The sequence below is a fragment of the Phaseolus vulgaris genome, chromosome 4 (assembly GCF_000499845.2).
Source record: "Phaseolus vulgaris cultivar G19833 chromosome 4, P. vulgaris v2.0, whole genome shotgun sequence".
NCBI lineage: Eukaryota > Viridiplantae > Streptophyta > Magnoliopsida > Fabales > Fabaceae > Phaseolus > Phaseolus vulgaris.
In genome coordinates, this window is record NC_023756.2 from 31182514 (window position 1) to 31202476 (window position 19963).

The following is a 19963-nucleotide window of genomic DNA, read 5'->3' on the forward strand; positions in this document are numbered from 1 at the left end:
CATCTCCAACTCATGTTCTCTAAGCTTTCCAAACAAGGAGGTTGTAGTCAAAGATGTCAAGTCCCTTGATTCTGAGATAGTCGTGACTTTAGGTTGCCAAGATCTATCAAGACACTTGAGAATCTTGATGTTCAACTCCTCTTTATCAAAGATTTTCCAAGACTCATTAGATGATTGATAATGTGAGTGAATCTTTTTTGTATTTCAGCAATTGATTCTCCATTGAGCAGTCTGAACATCTCATACTCTTATATTAGAGTATGTTTCCTCGTTCTCTTCACATCATTTGTCCCTTCATGGGTGACCTCTAGAGTATCCCACATTTCCTTAGCAGATTCACATTGTGAGATCCTGAAAAATTCATCAGAGTTCAAAGCAGAGGTTATGATGTTCTTGGCAATGCAATCAAACTTGGCCTTTTTATTTTCAGCATCAGTCCATTGGGACCAAGGTTTTTCAATAGAAGCTCCATCCTTTTCAAATTTAGGAATAAAAGGAACATTTTCAATTGCATCCCAAATTCCTTTATCAAGAGATTCAACAAAGATTTTCATTCTAACCTTCCAAAACTGATAGTTCAAACCACAAAACAAAGGTGGCCTGTTTATTGAAGCTCCCTCCCAAAGGGTAATTTTTCAGCCATTTAAAAAAGGTTTAGGATCAAAACTTGAATAATTTTCAAGAACTTAGCTCTTGATGCCAATTGTTAGAATATATGGCCTTTAAACAAGAGGGGGGGGGTGAATTGTTAAGCTTTTGAAGGTTTAATGAAATTCTGTGTATAAATCCAGAATAGGACTCATGTTAACTTAGAACATCAACAATTATACAACAAAGCAACTGAAAAACAAAAGGGTGTTTCTTCGAAACAATCGGTTGTTTATATCAGTTGAAATATCAAACAGCTTAAAACAAAATTTAAAGGAGTTCAGGGTAAGAGAGAATCACACAAACAGTTTATACGAGTTCACTCTTAAACCAAGAGCTACATTCAGTCCCCAAAAACCACTAGGTAAACCACTATGTAATCAAACCAAATTACAAAAACACAACACACCAAAGTAGTGACCTTGAACCCCTCAAGAAACACACTACCTTTGGCAAACCACAATACCAAGAGTATTGATCTTGAACACCTCAAGAACACACAACACTCCTTGGCAACACTACACCAAAATACAGTAGGTTTAAAATGATTACACCTGATCAGAGTACAATTTAAATTGAATACAATTGCAATCCTATTCCACTCTCACTTGAAAATCCAAAGCTAGATGTGAATCTTGAAATCTCAAAAACAAATTTGTCAAACTGAATTTCTTAAAGTTGTTTCTTACATGTTTGAAAACATAAACAAACAATTTATATTTTCCAAAGATTGGTCAAAGCATTTAATGAAGGAGCATATTCAGTTATAAATCATTTAAAACAGATTCACCATTCCAAAATAAATTTTGTTAGGATTTTCAAAGAAACAATCGGTTGAAATCACGAAACAATCGATTGTTTTGGTTTGATAGTTAAGTCAACCAAACCAAACAACTTTCAACCTTTCTCAAAACTCCTAAGAGTAAAACAACTGGTTGATTCGACAAAACAACAGGTTGTTTTTCACTTAGTTGGAAAAACACTTAATTTCAAAAAGGTTTTAATTCACATTAGATTCAACAAGGGAGTGGATCACACTTTATTCTACCCAGATCCCACTCAAACAGAACAACAACACCAGCCTTTCATCAAACATCTTGGATTTGGATTCTTCAAAGCACTTGATCACTCTTGATCAACACTATGGAGGTTAGATGTTGTGGTCGGCTGGTAGAAAGTTGTGTCCCATGTTAGAATGTATGGCTTTAAACTAGAGGGGGTGTGAAATGGTTTAAAGAGGGTTTTCGCAATTTTTTTAGGATAGAATGAAATTCTTTGCAAGAAACCCGATTTATACTGGTTCACTCTTAACCCAAGAGCTACATCCAGTTTCTCAGAAACCATTGGGAATCCACTAGGTAATCAAATCCAGATTACATGCACACACCACTAATGAAGTGACCTTGATCCCCTCAAGACACACACTTCCTTTGGCTCAACACATACACCACCAAGAATGTTGATCTTGACAACCTCAAGAGCACACAACCCTTCTTGGCTTTACAACACCAGAATGTACACAAATCACATAACGAATTACACTGTTACAGAATCAACTGAAATCAATACAGAGTAATCCTATTCCACTTCTCTCTTGAATAACCAAAGCTCAAGTTCAAACTCAAATGCTTCAAAAAACTTTGAAAAACTCAAATCTGTTTTTTTGTCTTGTTGTTTGTTATAAAACATTAACAAACTATTTATTGTATTCAAATTTTGGTCAAAGCATTTAAAGCAAGAGCGTATTCAGTTATGAAATCAATTAAAGCTCTTCTAACAACCAAAATTGTTTTCTGTTAGGATTCCAAACAAACAATCGGTTGAAATAGCGAATCAATCGGTTGTTTGGGTTTGACAGCAAGTCAACCATCCAAAACAGTTTTCAAACTTTTTCAAAAACACCTAAGTATAAAACAATCGGTTGTTTCGATAAAACAATAAGTTGTTTTTCAATTAGTTTGAAAAACACTTTAATCTTAAAAGATTTGAAAACACTTAAGCTTTAGATTCAACAAAGAGTGGATTACAAATATAATCTACCCCAGACCCTATTCTAAAGCACCTTAGCAACAACAAGCACATCCAGCCTTCCATCAAACTCAAAGGATTTGGATTCTTCAAAGCCTTGTAAACAAGATCAACGCTCCCCTTTTAAGGGAGGTAGGGAAGACTCAGTATATCACTGAGTCGTCATATGTGTACAAGCTCATATGAGTGGTGTAAATGTCGATATGCTCGTCCGAGTTTGTGTATCGTTGTATCGATCTATGCTTAATCATTTCCAACTGAGGGGAGTTGTGCCCCCATGATGTACTCAACGAAGGGATGTCTCTTGGACCCTCCCACGATGTCGGTAGTGTAGATCGACACTTGGTTATGCTGGAATTTACCATGGGTATCTTACAGACGTGTGGTTATCGATGGTTCGAATCGCTAAGTCGAGTGTTTTTCTGGTGTTGTCCGCCTTCAGACACATTTCCATTTGGTTGTGGTTGCTCAGAACCATACTTGTGCTCGCCTAATTGTCGCTTCATTGCCTCATTTTCCTTGCGGAGGAATTGTATCTCCTTCTCATTCTTCTGGTGCATCTGGTCATCTCCCTTTGTAGGGAAAGGAGCAGTGTCATCTACTCGGCCTCGGTCATCCTCTTGCTTTCCATATGTCTTGTTTTAAACCATTTGACTCTATTGATTCCAAAAGATAATAATAATGATGATCACTTCAGGAAAGAAGAAATCTCATATCCTACTTCTTCTAATGACATTGATTTATCACTTAAACTTTAGTTTTCTTCTTATTTTAATATGAGTAATTATCAATTTAATTTGTTTGATGGGTCATTACTCTCTTATTTTAATTATCCCAATACTATGTTATTTTAATGTCAAATTATATTTCAAATAAAGAAAAAAAAACTAAATTTTAAAAATAAAAGAAAAACAAAAATTCTCAATACTTGGTGAGTTAAACTTTAAAATCTGAAATAAAAATTGTTCCACATTAATGGTGCCAAAAATTTGTTAACCTAATTCGAAAAGTGTACCGAGTCAAAAGTAACAATTTGTCTTCAAAAGACGGATATCAAACCCATAAGGAACAGTTCTTTTAAAATTTTAATGTATAACATTCACTAAATATTGAACGATGTGCAAAAGTTTAATTCAGAAGATGTTGACATTGTAAAAATAGATTTGCATGAAAATTAAAGGAAAACAGAGTAAATGATTAAAAGAATTCAACTAATAAAATTGGGATTGAAGTTAATCTTTCTCACTCTTATGAATCATTGATGAATAGAAACATATAATATTTTGAATTAATTGATATTTAGGCAACATATAAGAGTCATTCATATTTATGTATCAATTATCAAATTATTAAGATTATCTTCTAAATATTGATGTCTCAAATATTTTAAGAAAATATTCTTATCATTAAGAAAATGTTATATAGGAATTGATATATTCTAATTTATGTCTAGTATCAAAACGTATGAAGTATTCCCATTTAGGTCAGATTCTTAGATGTACTTTTCAGTTAAATCCAAGAATCAAGTTCTTGAATAAAATTGAAGCTTTAAGCACAAAATACAAGAATCAAGTTCATGAATAAAAATTCAAGTTTTAAAGCACAAGATACAAGAATGAAGTTCATGAATAAAAATTCAACCTTTAAGCATAAAATACAATAATAAAGTTCATGAATAAAAATTCAAGCTTGAAGTAAAAAATGACAATACCAATATCAAAGAAGAATAAAATATCATATATCAATATTACTAGGATTCATAAGAGTTTGAAAGGATTACATTAAATCTCAGAATAAAGGAATTAGCCACTCATGGTGGCCATACCAAAGCAAAAGAAAGAGATCTTTAATAGTTGCTTCCTAGGGTTTCCTCTCTTTTCTCTCTGCCTTACACCCTTATTTAATCTAATCAGGTTTGGGTTAAGTGACACCTTTATTCATAATATACCCCTTTGTTTGATCTCTCCTTAAATTCCCAAAAATAACACAAAATTGAGAATAAATAATTCAATTAATCTCATAACTTTAAAATATATTATTAAATTATATTTTTTCAAATTAGAGTTAACTCATAACTTAATCAAATATTAAAATCAATAAATGTAACTTTTTGCATGAAATTTCACTAAATAATAACATTTAGCGAGACCACCTAGCATGCTACAAGACGTGTGTTAAAAAAATCTCATGCTCTTTACTAGTGTTGAAGAAATAGTTTTAGAACAGTAAATGTTAAAATTCTCAACAATGTATTTTAGAAGTATATATATATATATACCATCTCTTTAAATCTCTTATTTTAACTCACCTTATATTCTTTTTAAGTTTCTAAAATTGTTTGTCATCCTTTTACAAATAGATTATTTCAAATAGATTAGAATTTGATTTGGAGTAAATTTGTTTCTTTACCCTAAATTCTTTCCATCTTTTTGTCTTCTAGCTCCACTTAAGTGTTTTAGAATTTTACAAGCTCAATCAATTAAGAAAACTATTTGTTGAAACCAAATGATCTAATACCCAAATATATTTTCAAGATAATTTTTTTTTATAACAAACAATGAACATTATATGCCATAACATATACAAGTTTATATTATATTAACCTTCTAACATGTTCATTATATTAACCTTTTTAACATGTTTATTTATGCTCTTTATATATTTTTGTTTTATTTTGAATATATTTAGTTATTTAATACAGATGTACACTAAATTTGAAACTTAAAAGAGGATGTTATGTAGTTTGTATTTTTTATAAAACTTCATATTTTTGGGCTATTATAATTGTGATTAAGAATGAAGTTGATAATTGGGGTGTTGCATTTATGACTGTGGAAGAAGATGCATAAGACGTTTTATACAATATGCATGAAATATGAAGCTTAGTCGTTTAGTGTAATGAGATGACCCAATTTTCAAAGTCTTTTTGTTTTGTTCGGAAAAAGTGGTATATGGGACATTTATTGATGATGCTTCCACTCTTTTACAAGTCTTCCGACCAAGTCTTTGTTTTTCTGCGTGCTATAAATGCACTTCATACACATTTCTACCTATGTTATGAAGTCTTTTCCAACTTTTTTTTTATTTACTTACATGAAACTATCTAAATAAAATAACGTTCACATAAAATAGTATAAACATAGTAAAATCATATCAAAGTGAATCTCACTAACAATGGAAAAGAAAATAAAGAAATTAATATTAGATTTTATTAATTTTTAATGTCTTCTGTACTTCACTTTTATTAAGATTTTTATGTTGTTTGTAATTTTTTCCCCGAACATTACACTAAAAAAATCATATACTCAATTGTTAGTTTTAGTTCAAACACTACACTAAAAAACATTTAAAACTTAAGTCATAATCATTATAAGTAAAAAAATAACACCTTTCTTTAGCATCCGAAAATAAATCTAACTATTAGAATACAAGTTCTACATGTTTCTATATAAATTTAAAGTTTTTTCAAAATATTATTAATATATTAAGACATATAAAAATAGAAATATAATGCTATACGTGTATTTTTCCTAAGCCTAAGCTTCATGGACTCGAACCATTTTTTCATAAATTATTATTTTGATTATTTACCTTTTTGTTTCTTTTTTATAGGCCAGTAAATTAAATTAAATATTTTGAAAATTTATCATTTTGTAAATTGCAAGTGATTAAATTATCTAAGACTTATATTGGATTAAATTTTTGCAACTTAATTTTTTAAAATAAGTAAATCTAACATTGATCAAAATATAAAACAATACTCATTTTATATTCAATTGATTCGTGATGACTTTTCAAATCTTTTATGATTTTTTTTTAATTGTTTTAAAAACATAAACTTTTGTGTGATTGAAGGCTACACTTATGAATGAGGTGAAATATGAATAATGGAGAGTGAGAATGTGATCAAGAAATAGTAGTTTGAGGAAAGGAAATATTGTCTGGACATTGTTAAGTTGTTCATTTATTAGGGATTCATATAGAAAGAGATATCCTAACTCTATTGATATATTGAAATCATATAGATGAAAATACTCAGGTGGTGAGAGTCGAAGGAGATTTATATTACTATGTCTCACTACAAAAAAAATCAAAATCACTTTTAGCGACCACCAAATTTCGTCTCTAAAAGCATTATAATCAGTCGCTAAACATATTCGCGACCGAAATGGTCACGCAATAAAGATGGAAGTGAAAACCCTGGTCTCAAAACATTTAACGATCGAATTATAAATTGGTTGCAAACTTGTGATCGAAATTTTGAACGTTATTCCGTTGTAGAAAATTTGGTGACCAACTCAAGAACCAAATTAGTGACCAAATTTTTATAAAAAATCGGTGGCTGAAATAAAAGGTAATAGCGACCACCATTTTCGGTCGCTAATGGATTAAAATAATTAATTAAAAAGAAACTTGTGGTGAATAATTCGGTGGCTAAATGGAGACCCCTATAGCGATAAAATCGATTTCGATGGCTAAATATTTTTTTTAATTACAGCGACCGATTCTATTTTGATCGCTAAACAACAGCTTTGTAAATATAGCCACCAAATCAGTTTTGGTGGCTATTTTTATATGTATTATTAATACGTATCTTAAATTGTATTTTGAACATTTTATAAAAAAATTTGAAACTTGCTTATAGATACTCAAAATTCAATCAAGCTAAATAGAAATGAAATTCAAATACATAGTTTAAGAAAGAGTTGTACACAAATTAAAAGTAAATCATATTACACAATGAAAACTATTTAAAACAAGTTAATAGAGTCAAATTTATTATATAATTCAACATACAACTAATCTTCTTCTAAATTGTCATCTCTAATGTGGTCTCCTTTATGATGTCCACTGGTAGTAGGATCTAAAAAGCCTGATATGGGATTATTCATTTGAATGTCTTTAGTTGCATCAGCTCATTTTTGTTTGTGCATCAACTTAGCTTGTTTGTGCATGCGTTCACTTTGCTCTTCATGACTTTTCATCAATACCTCCATATTTTCTTCAAGTGTCTGCTGCTTCATAAGTTCATAATTTAGCTTTTGAATAATCTCACGCATTTCTTCTATTTGATGGACTACTTGTACCAGAGTGACCACTTTGTTGAACTATTAAACCTTTTGCTCGATACACCAAGTGCGCAGACATTCCCTTTTATATTTCCACCTCCAATAACATCAATGTATAATTCATTGTCATCAATAGAGGCAACATGAGAGTTTTGCGAAGATGAGCCTTCAAGCATCTTCTGTTGTTGGGCTTCTTCTCGGCGTTTCTTATATTTTTCCTGAAAATGAAGTCAAATTGATTATTGCGAAGAAAACATGTAGTAAAAAATAAATTAGAACTTACAGTTTAAACATACTGCAAGGTCATGGGTCTTGTCATTGACCCATTGTCCAGTCTTCAATTTTTTCGTTCTCTCTACAACCTCCTAAGCAATAGGTTGTCGTTCAAACTCCTTAGTCTGCATAAATTTAATAAAAAGATATAATATATCGTATTTAAATTAAATATAGAAAAACAAAGAATATAATAATATTACTATTTTCTCAAAGTGAGCTACTATAGATATGGAACCACCACAATAGGCTTGTTGGGTATGAAGCCGGGACCAATTGGGTTGGGCTGACTAGACACCATGTTTAATGAGTTGGCTTAATCATTGTGTCCCTTTTATAATCTATATTTAAAGAAATCATTGTAATTGTAATTGGGGTGCAACAAGACAAAATGAAAACCTAATAGTTGCCTGTGTGGATGTAGGTTGCAGTTGGCGACCAAACCACGTTAAATCTTGTGTCGTTTATTTTTCTGCAGTTGATTCATGATTGTGTGTGTTGCTTCCACGTGCGTTTTTCCCATCAAGTGGTATCAAGAGCTTTGGTTCGTTTACATACTAGAGATTCAATCAGCAGAAATTAATCGATGAGACGTGAAATGCGATTGCAGCAGCGTCCCAAAGTTAGGGTTTTGCAGAGGCGGCAACAACGTCCCAAAGCTAGGGTTTCGCAGGGGCGACAGCGGCGTCCCAAAGATAGGGTTTCGCAGAGGCGGCAACAACGTCCCAAAGTTAGGGTTTCACAGGAGTTGCAGCAGCATCCCAAAGTTATAGTTTCGTAGAGACGACAACAGTGTCCCAAAGCTAGGGTTTCATAGGGGCTCCAGCAGCGTCCCAAAGCTAGGGTTTCACAGCGACCCAACGGCGGATTGTGTTTCACGGCGAATAGGTGCAGGTTCTTGCAGTGAGCGAGACGGCACGGAGGTGCAGTGCAATGGCAGTGACGGAAGACGCAGGGTGGCGCGTGCATTTTTCTGCTGGTGTAACAGTGACGGTGCGATGCTAGGCGTAGGGTGTGGCTGCTTTTCGCTGCGGCACGAAGTTAAGACAATTCAATTACTGAGCACATTAATAAAATGAATTTGATCTTAGCCAGACTTATGTCAGTGGGCATTAAGTTCGATGATGAAGTTCAAGCTTTACTACTGCTATTGTCTTTGCCTGACAGTTGGTCCGAAACGGTTACAGTAGTTACCAGTTCAACGGGATCAGATGGATTCACTTTTGAGAAGATTCGTGATCTCACTCTTGGCGAGGATGTCCGAAGAAGGAGTTTTGGGGAATTATCTAGTGAATCGCTATATGTCATCATCAGAGGTAAGAAAAATATTAGAGATAGTGGGAGCAAGAACAAAAGAAGGAGTCAGTAAAAGACTCAGGCTGCAGAAGAATTCGGACAAGGACCTTTTAGTATGTTGTGCGGATAGCAGTGTGGATTCCTAGGTCATGGATTCCGGTGCTTCATTTCATGCTACCCACAACAGTGAAGCATTGTAGAATCTAGTTATTGGAGACTTTGAAAAGGTAAGACTAGCAGACAACATAACTCTTGATGTTACAGGCATGGGTGACATAGTGTTGAAGACACAAGTTGGTTTCTGGACTTTGAAGGATGTTAGAGTTGTTCCAAGCTTGACGAAAAGTTTGGTTTTTGTTAGGCAGTTGGACGAATAGGGACATGAAGTGAAATTCGGAAATCAGCAGTGGAAAGTCGTCAAGGGAAATCTTGTCATGGCTCGCAGAAGAAAGAGAGGTTTGTTGTATATGGTCGGATTACCATCTGAGGGAGTGACCATCCCAGTTCAGAAGATAAACAAAGTCTGGTTCACAGAATCTCGTGGGCAGAAGAGGGTTGTCTTTACAAGAGAGAAATTCATAGCCACAGGTCAGATTTAGGATGAATGGAAAGGTTCAGATAGACCAGTCAGGGTTACTTATGGCAGTGGGAGCACGGGTCGTGCTTCAGCTGAGGTTCCTAGACGACAGTGGGTTAGGAGAACCAGTATTCCAACTGTTGAAACATCTCTAGAAAATTTCTTGTTGAGTATGGAGTATGTTTGTTCTCAGGCTGTTCCAGGATCTGACAGTTCCTGTAAGTGGGAGCCGGTAGGAATAGAGAACAGATCAGTGACTGACGTGTTGAAACTTAGGGGAGTTTTAACAAAGTCTTCAAAATGATTAAGAAGGTTGGTGGCAACTAGAGGTGGAATATTGAGTTTCGTCGACAAATTACAGAAGTACGTGTACACAGTTGAAGCGCAGGTGAACATTGTTTCGTGACTTCAAGTGGGAGATTGTTGGGTATGAAGTCAAGACCAATTGGGTTGGGCGGACTAAACACCATGTTTGGTGAGTGAGCTTAATCATTGTACACAATTGAAGCGCATGTGAACATTGTTTCGTGGCTTCAAGTGGGAGATTGTTGGGTATGAAGCCATGATCAATTGGGTTGGGCTGACTATACACTATGTTTAGTGAGTGGGCTTAATCATTGTGTCCCTTTTATAATCTCTATTTAAAGAGATCATTGTACATGTAATTGGGGTGCAACAGGACAAAATGAAAACCTAATAGTTGTCCGTGCGGATGTAGGTTGTAGTTGGCGACCGAATCACGTTAAATCTTGTGTCGTGTATTTTCTGCAGTTGATTCGTGATTGTGTGTGTTGCTTCCGCTGCGTTTTTCCCATCAAGGCTGAGGCTCCCTTCTCAACAGCCTAATTCGCTTTGGCAATGGGACTCTTGTTTTGGAATTTTGTAGAACTCCAATGTTGATCCAAGGTTGCTCAAACAAACCTCAAGATCCAAATAAAAAATTCTCAAGCTACTATTGTACTCCCTTGAACCTCGAGTACAAGGTACAATAACCAAAACAGAAAACAAGAAATCAATGAAAACGTACCCAAAAACAACAAAAACCTAAGAGACTTAGTTCAACAATACAACTCCGTGATCCATTTTCTCAAGCTTGCAGGAAATCAGGTAGAGACCTAACTTTAGAGGGAACTAAAATGCAAGAAATTTCCCCCACTACACTGCTCCACTCTGCCACATCATTCGTCTGCCTAGAAAATTTCCGCCACAACAGCTGTTCTGTAATATATTTGACCCCAAATTAATCACTGCCACATCATTCGTCTGCCTAGAAAATTTCCGCCACAACAGCTGTTCTGTAATATATTTGACCCCAAATTAATCATATAAAAGAGTAACAAATTATTAATAATTATATTACAAAAGTTTTTTCAATTTCGACCACTACAAACTGTAATATTATTATTATTATTATTATTATTATTTATAATAATAATATTAATAAATATATTATTAATAATCATATGACAAAAGCTTTTTCAATTCCGACCAACTGCAAACTTTATTATTATTATTATTATTATTATTATTATTATTTATAGTTATTATTTATAATAATAATATTAATACATATCATTACTATTTATAATAATAATATTAATAAATATAGTTATTATTTATAATAATAATATTAATAATTATAATTATTATTTACAATAATTATATTTTTTAAAATATGTTATTTACTTCATATAAAATATAATTATTGATATTAAAATTAATATTCTTTTTATATTCTTTTTAATTTATTTATTTTTCAAATTTTCTATTTTATTTTAATATATGCATAATTAAATAAAAAATATAAATCTCATTTCAGTGGCTAATTCGGTGGTTGAAAATAAACAATTACATTTAACGAGCAAAGAAAAATCGGTGACTACAAAATAAACATATTCAGTGGTTGATTCGACGGCAGAAATAAGCAATTACATTTAGCGACCAAAAGAAAATCGATGGCTAAAAAATAAACATATACGGTGGCAGAAAAATAAACTACTCCATTTATTGACCGAACCGAAGTCGGTGACTAAAAAATAAACATATTCGGTCGCGGATATATTTTTGCCAAACTATTCAAAACAACCACTACTTTAGTGATCAATGGTTTTGTCACTCTCATGTTCAGTCGTTGATTCGTTTAAGCGCAAAGCCGCATTAAATAAAAACGTTATTTTCTTCATTTTGCATTAGTGTATGTCCAACTTAAAGAAATTGCATTTATCTAACAACTCATTGGCATTGATATTTACCAAAAATTGGGTCCCACCTTTTCAATTGCCCACGATAGAATTGAGATCTTGCAAGCTAGGTCCAACATTTCCCAAATGGTTGCAGACACAAAATAAATTTTCCAATATTGACATTTCAAATGCTGCAATATCAGATACTGTCCCTGAATGGTTTTGGGCTAAATTACCACGACAAAAAGTGATGAAAATGAATATTTCATACAACAATCTACGAGGTATACTTCCAAAGTTTCCACCAACGTATATTCCTACTTCCATGTCCTTTGGATCAAATCAATTTGAAGGTTCTATTCCTTTATTTCTACGGAATTCTGGACGTCTTGATTTGTCAAAAAATAAACTTTCAAGTTCTCTTTAATTTTTATGTGAAAATGGTACACTTCAAGGTTTAAGCCATTTAGACCTTTCATAAAATCGATTATCCGGACATATCCCATATTGTTGGAGACAATTATGTTGAACAAAATGCTTTGATGTCTCCAAATCCAAGAGGAAAGCTTGAAGACCTTGCTTTTGGGTGTGTGTGTTTTCTAGTTGTTTGGAACTTGTTAATTCACTCCTTAAGATGATCCAAGTTCATTTGAATCTTCAACCTTTTGAAAAGATGAGTTTTCTAAAATGTTGTTAAAGTTTCAACAGGTTGTTTTACCTTAGTAGTTTCAACAGGTTGAAATTTCGAAACGACAGGTTGTTTTACCTTAGCAGTTTTTGAAAAGGTTTTGAAAAACTTGACTTTGCTGTCAAGACAATTCAATCGATTGTTTCGAGAAAACAACCGATTGTTTGGAAACCTTAACAGAATTCTGTTAAGTGGTTTTAATATGCTTTAAATGATCCTAACTACCTTGGCTCCTTTATTAAATGTTTTTAACCACTTGGTTGGTCTATATAAAGGTGGTTTTACGCTTCTAATCTTAGAGTAAGAGAAAGAGTTTATCATAGTTTTTCCAAGATTTGAAAGAGCTTTGGATCATTCTTAAGTGTGTGTAATAGGATTGGGTTGTAATTCTGAACTTTAAGCTTTGTAATACCCAGGTGTATTCTATTCTCTTCTTCCTTGATTACTGTATTTCTGTATTTGTGTTGCCAATGAGTGTTGTGTGTTCTTGAGGTGTTCAAGATCAACATTCTTGGTGTGGTTTGCCAAACTCATTTGTTTCAGTTCCAAGTTACATTGACGCTGGTTTCATTTCAGCTCTGGTTTAATCTTTTTTTTTCGCATACCGAGACGATTTTCGCAAACTCAATCACTCTATAATGTTATTAGGTGTATCTTAACTTAAAGTTGGTGGAAGAATGATTTATTCAACCTGCTCAATGAATCCTATTAAGAATGAAGCGGTTGTTGCAGAGGTAATCAACCCTGAAATCTCTGAAATTATATTTGGTGCCAGTTGTGTTATCTAGCTTATCTTATTAATAGTTCACTCGTATCGCACGTATCTTCTGTTCGCACGTGCTTCATTCCTCTTGTTTTCTAATTGATGTCCACTCTTTTGTTATTACTACAAATCTTTCCAAGAATGATTATGAATTCAACTATTTCAATGGTGTTGTGTCATGGGTCGTTATTATTCTGGTTAACTTATTTTTTAATTGTGTTTTGGTTGTTAATTCTCTGTAATTGATTATTGGGATGTCCATGAATTTGTACCCATGTTCACATTCCTGGTAAAACATTAAATTTCAAACTTTATGAATAGAAAATTATTATGTTTTCCCAAATGGCATAAGATGTTTGATTAATGTGTATTAATTAAAGTGCAGTAGTCTAGAATAGAAGGATTTAAGGTTGTTATGCAACTGTATGCATTGAAATGCTTCTAAAGATAGTTTGGATGTACAGGTATGCGACAAGGGCAAGTGGTTTTATCTCTAGCAAAGATGTTCCCAACTTTCATAGAAATGTAGTTCTTCCCAACATGTTTCCAAATGGCAGAAGCTATAAGCATGTTTCTCAAAGTATTGCTGAAGTGCATAGACATGGTGGGCGCAGCTTACTGCAACAACCATCTTCTGAAATCGACAGAAATTAATAATCACAGGTATCTGATTCTAGCCTGTGTTCCATTTCTATATGATTTCTTCAGCGGTTTGGTCAGCATAAACTACCAACTTGGTTATTTAAAGTGTCGTGTTATTGCTTCAATGGACTTATTGTCATAGAAGTAGTTTTTTTTTTCATCAGCAAAGAGCCATAGCAGTAGTGAAGATAAACTTCGTGATATATAGCAATAGTAAACATGTGGATTGATTTAATTACAATGCGTATGGTTTTATTCTTGTTTAAACTTCCTCGAGTCACCTCTGACATGCATATTCTCTTTTCAATCAAATGAGTGTTTTTACTTGTTGATTTTGGTGTTTGATTTTAGCGAGATTGGCTGGAGCTGGAGGGTTATTGCATGACGATATAAAATGAAGGGTATTTAATTATTTTTATATATTTTTATATATTATTTTTATTCTTTGGTCTTGTTTTAAGGATAGATTATCGAGAAGGATGGATGCAGCTTGTACATATTCTTCAGATAGTGCTATGTTGGTTGTTGATTTAGTGTTGTATTAGTCTTTAGAGTGAATTAGAACAAATGATTTGATAAATTAGGAGAGAACACTGGTAAACATAATCATTGGGTTGTTGATAGAAATTAGATGTGTAAAGTGTTTCGCTTCGTATTGATGATATTTTAATGGTCAATACATAAGGTACTAGCTCCATTGCTGAAACAAATTAGATTAGAAAATGAATTGTTACCTGTTGTTATTGTTTTCTGTGTAAATAGAAAAGGATTTTTTACCTATAGTATTAGAAAATTGCTTCTTTTGTGCTACTCTGTTAATTGAATTTGACACTTTGATGGGATGTGATTTTAATTTTATTTTAGGATTTTAATTTTATTTTAGGAACAACAATACCAATCGGTAAGAAAATTTGAATGAATTGCAATGCTTTGTATTTTCAATATTAGCATTGGGGAAAACAAAAACTGAAAACATAGTTTTTCTTGTGCAGGTACAACAACGAACTTCAAATTTTAAAGATTATGAGATGGGTTCACATGTGATGCAATATGGTGATGCCAACACGACAACTGAAAAGCTTTATTTATACCAAGGTATGCGTAGCAACAAATTCTTTTTACTTAGATTAATTAGAGGTTTGATTTGGTCTTTTTACTAAAAGCCAAACTATAATATCTCTTACATTAATAAAGACATTTAAAAAGTAATAAAATTGAAACAATACACAAAAGTGTATGATTAGCTAATGTTAAGGATAATTAAGTTTGAAAATAAAATGTATAACAATTTTAATATTACTAACTATTTTTTTAATTCTTATAGTGCACTTTTCAATAAGAGAAAATGGTCTCTATTTGAAATCTCTCTTAGAAAGAGATCTCAGCCATTTGTTTCGTAGCTTAAATAAAAACAAGGTTGATTCGCAATATTTTAAGCATATCCAAAATAACATTCCGGATTTTTTTCATCTTTCTCTTTCTACAGCTTTTGTGTGAATGTGTGAATCCTATATATGATTACATTTTTTGGATTATTAACACTTTTTAAAATTATTTATTTCAGGCATCGGATTATGGAAGTGGTGTTCTATCACCTAATCAAGTAATAGGATCAAGTCTTGGAAGCAAAACTTATTAGGGATGTGTGTTTTAATTTTAAACTTGATTAAGGATGTATGAACTTTTGAACAATTATGTGTTGTAATTTTAAACTTGATTATGGATGTATGAACTTTTTATGGGTTTTAATTTTCAATTACATATAAACTTTTGAACATTATTATGTGTGTTTTAATTTTCAATGAAATGAATGGATAATTATAACTTTATACATTATTTTATTTTATTATGAAAAAGTGGTGGTTAAATTTTATAATTGTATAAAACAGATTATAAAAAAGTGGTGGTTAAATTTTATTTATTCAAAATTAAAATTACGTAAGTTAAAAACGCCACTACTTACGTATGTTATGGTGCCAGAATCTTCTTCAATGAATGTAAATTGCGACAGTTATAACTGACACTACTTACGTATATTATGGTGCATTGCGATACTTACGTATATTATGGTGCATTGCGATACTTACGTATATTATGGCGTCATAATCTTCTTCAATGAATGTAAATTGCGAAAGTTATAACTGACACTACTTATGTATATTGTGGCGCCATAATTTTCTTCAATGAATGTAAATTATGACAGTTATAACTGACACTACTTACATATAAAAACCGCCACTACTTACACTATGTTTAAAGTGGCGGGTGTTGCGACGGGTAGTGTAAAACCGCCACATTAAACTTTGTGGCGGCCAGTTCTATGGCGGTTTGGGAAACCGCCACAAACGTATATTGTGGCGATTATAAACGCCAGTTTATACGAAAATAACCGCCACAATATACACTTTTTTTTGTAGTAAAGGTAGTGTGTTTCTTGAGGGGTTCAAGGTCACTACTTTGGTGTGTGGTGTTTGTAATCTGGTTTTGATTGCATAGTGGTTTACCCAATGGTTTCTGGGGACTGGATGTAGCTCTTGGTGTAAGAGTGAACCGGTATAAATTGCTTGTGTGCTTATCTCTTACCCTTAACTCTTTAAATTATGTTTTTTTAAGCTGTTTAAGTTCTAACAACCAATTGTTTTTCTGATATCATCTTAAAACAGTTTTGGGTTTTTGTTTCCTTGATTCTTTTCTCTGTAATTTAGCATTGAATTTCATTATACCTTCAAAGTTTGCAAAAATATCTTATAAAGGTGTGTGGTGTTTGTAATCTAGTTTTGATTGCATAGTGGTTTACCCAATGGTTTCTGGGGACTGGATGTAGCTCTTGGTGTAAGAGTGAACCAGTATAAATTGCTTGTGTGCTTATCTCTTACCCTTAACTCTTTAAATTATGTTTTTTTAAGCTGTTTAAGTTCTAACAACCGATTGTTTTTCTCATATCATCTTAAAACAGTTTTGGGTTTTTGTTTCCTTGATTCTTTTCTCTGTAATTTAGCATTGAATTTCATTATACCTTCAAAGTTTGCAAAAATATCTTATAAACAATTCACCCCCTCTTGTTTAAGGCCATATATTCTAACAAATTAAACTCACTAGTTTATTTAGATTTGAGTCACAATAATTTTTCAGGAAAAATTCCCACTTCAATGGGATCGCTTCTTCATCTTCAAGTATTGTTTTTTAGAAACAACAGTTTAGTAGAAGGAATCCCTTTCTCCATGAGGAATTGCAGAAAGCTGGTAATGTTGATATGTCAGGAAACAAATTATCAGGATTTATCCTAGATTGGATTGGGACAGAAAGAGAATTGCAAATTTTAATTTTGGGAAGGAATCAATTCTTTGGACGTTTACCATGAAGGATTTGTTGTCTAAGAAACATTCAACTCTTGGATCTCTCAGTAAACAACTTATCTGGAAAAATTCCTAAATCCATAAAAAATCCTACTTCAATGGCTCAAACAACATCTTCAATATATCATGGAGATCATTGGTACTTCTTCAAAAATAGTATTTACGCTAGCAACATGTCATACGATTTGAATGCATTGTTGACTTGGAAAGGTTCAGAACAAATGTTTATGAATAGAGGTTTTCCATTTTTAAAAAGCATTGATCTCTCAAGCAATCATTTCTAAAAAAAAATTCCTCTAGAAATATAGAAATTGTCAAGATTGATTTCATTGAACTTATCAAGAAACAATTTAACTGAGGAAATTCCTTCAAATATTGGAAATTTAGCATTCCTTGATTCTCTTGACTTGTCAAGAAACCAATTTGTTGATTCAATTCCACTAAGTGTTACTCAAATTCATAGACTTGGTGTGTTAGATTTGTCCCATAATCATCTAACTAGAAAAATTTCAACTGCTACACAATTACAGGGATTCAATCCATCAAGCTATGAAGATAATTTCAATCTGTGTGGACCACCACTCCAGAAAATGTGTATTGAGGGTAGATCAACACACGAACCAAATGTTGAAATCCATGAAGATGAATATTCATTACTCAATAATGATTTTTTCATAAGTATGACATTTAGATTTGTTCTAAGCTTCTGGAAGGTATTTAGCACAATCTTATTCAAAAGTTCTTGGCGACATGCCTATTTCAACTTCTTGAATAATGTTAAAGATAACATTTATGTTAAAGAGTAACAGGTACAGACTTTATATAATTTATTTTCTCTCCTTATACACTATAAGAAAAAATGGTTTTAACGAGGGTTTATTTTTACATTATCCAGGGTTAAAACCTCCATTAAGTCATTTACCCAGGGTTGTAGTTTCCCCCGCTAAACCATCTCTGGGGAATGTGATCCCCAGGGTTTTTTTAAACCTCAGGAAAAGCCTTTCAAAACTCTTGTTAAATACCAAGGGTTTAAGAACCTCCGTAAAATATCATGGGTTTCAAAACCTCTGTAAAATACCATAGGTTTCAAAACCTCCGTAAAATACCACAGGTTTTAGAACCTCCGTAAAATATCATGGGTTTTAAAACCTCCGTAAAATACCATGGGTTTCAAAACCTCCGTAAAATACCATGGGTTTCAAAACCTTCGTAAAATACCATGGGTTTCGAAACCTCCTTAAAAAATACGATAGGTTTCAAAATTATGAAAATTTGTTTTTTTTATTCATTTACCATTTAGGCATTCATGTGTTTTTTAAACCACAATTATTTACATCTATTGTATTTATTTATCTATGTTTATCAAAGTATTTTTTTTTCAATAAATAAAAGAAATAAATGGCACCAAGCTTTATCTTCAACAATATCTTAGGATGAAGATTAAGCAGAGATAAGTTAGTGTTTAGCAAGCTTTTTATTTATTTCTTTTCTCACCAAATTTTAACATTAAACACCATGAATACAATAAATCAACAACTCGACGAGGATCAAGATCAAGTACACATATCGGTCCAAAGATTTATTTTGTTCCGCTTTATTAGTTCAAAAAGATTACTTATATCAATAAACTACATCATTCTTCAAATTTATCCCAAGAAAATTCAGTTCTCCGAAAATTAAATTCATAAAAAAAATTAAATTTATCCCATAATATCATGTTGAGCAAGTCCCAATAATTCTAACCCTTCCTCGCCACAAAAAAAATCCCCTGCCTTCGTTCCCAACCTCCAAGTTTTTTGCTACGAGATAAAGGAAAACTTGAAAAAGAATCAATTCATGTTTGACTGAACAGTATCAAACGCACATAAAACCCACGGGTACAAAATACAGCAAAAATAATCTTATCTAATAACACAAAACACCTAATAAAAGCACTGAAAAACATTTTAAGTAATATCTTCTCCACTACCGCACACAAGAAGATTGGACAAACCATTTTGGCCCTAAATGGAGGAGCTTTGTAGAGAGAAAACAGCAGTTTGATCCAAACATATTCCCAATATGCCATCATTCCAAACATTTAACAATATTGCACTATGGTACCAAAACAAATTTCATAATTGTTCGTTCCTTATATAATCATTATGCTCCTTTCACAAACAGGACACAAAGCTACTAAGTATTACCTTGCCTATTGCTCCTAGAACTATTGTTGCATTTGAACACCCATAGACAGTAGCATATCTCAAAGGTTCTAAGATGTATATGGCAGACTCGTGGCAATTTAGAACCTATAACGATCAAACAGAATTTTTATTAGCATACTACATATAGTTATCAACCATAATCTGAAGTGGCCTCTCAATTTCCAAACACACATGATTCAAGCAGAAAAAACATATATTCACTCAAACAATACCATATCATAAAATGGGGACAT

At 32.5% G+C, this 19963-nt stretch overlaps 1 pseudogene; it reads left to right on the forward strand.

Annotated features, from left to right (window-relative positions):
* Window positions 1-9093: 9093 nt before the first annotated feature.
* On the forward strand, window positions 9094-18329 carry LOC137838648 (receptor-like protein EIX2; annotated as a pseudogene).
* Window positions 18330-19963: the final 1634 nt, after the last annotated feature.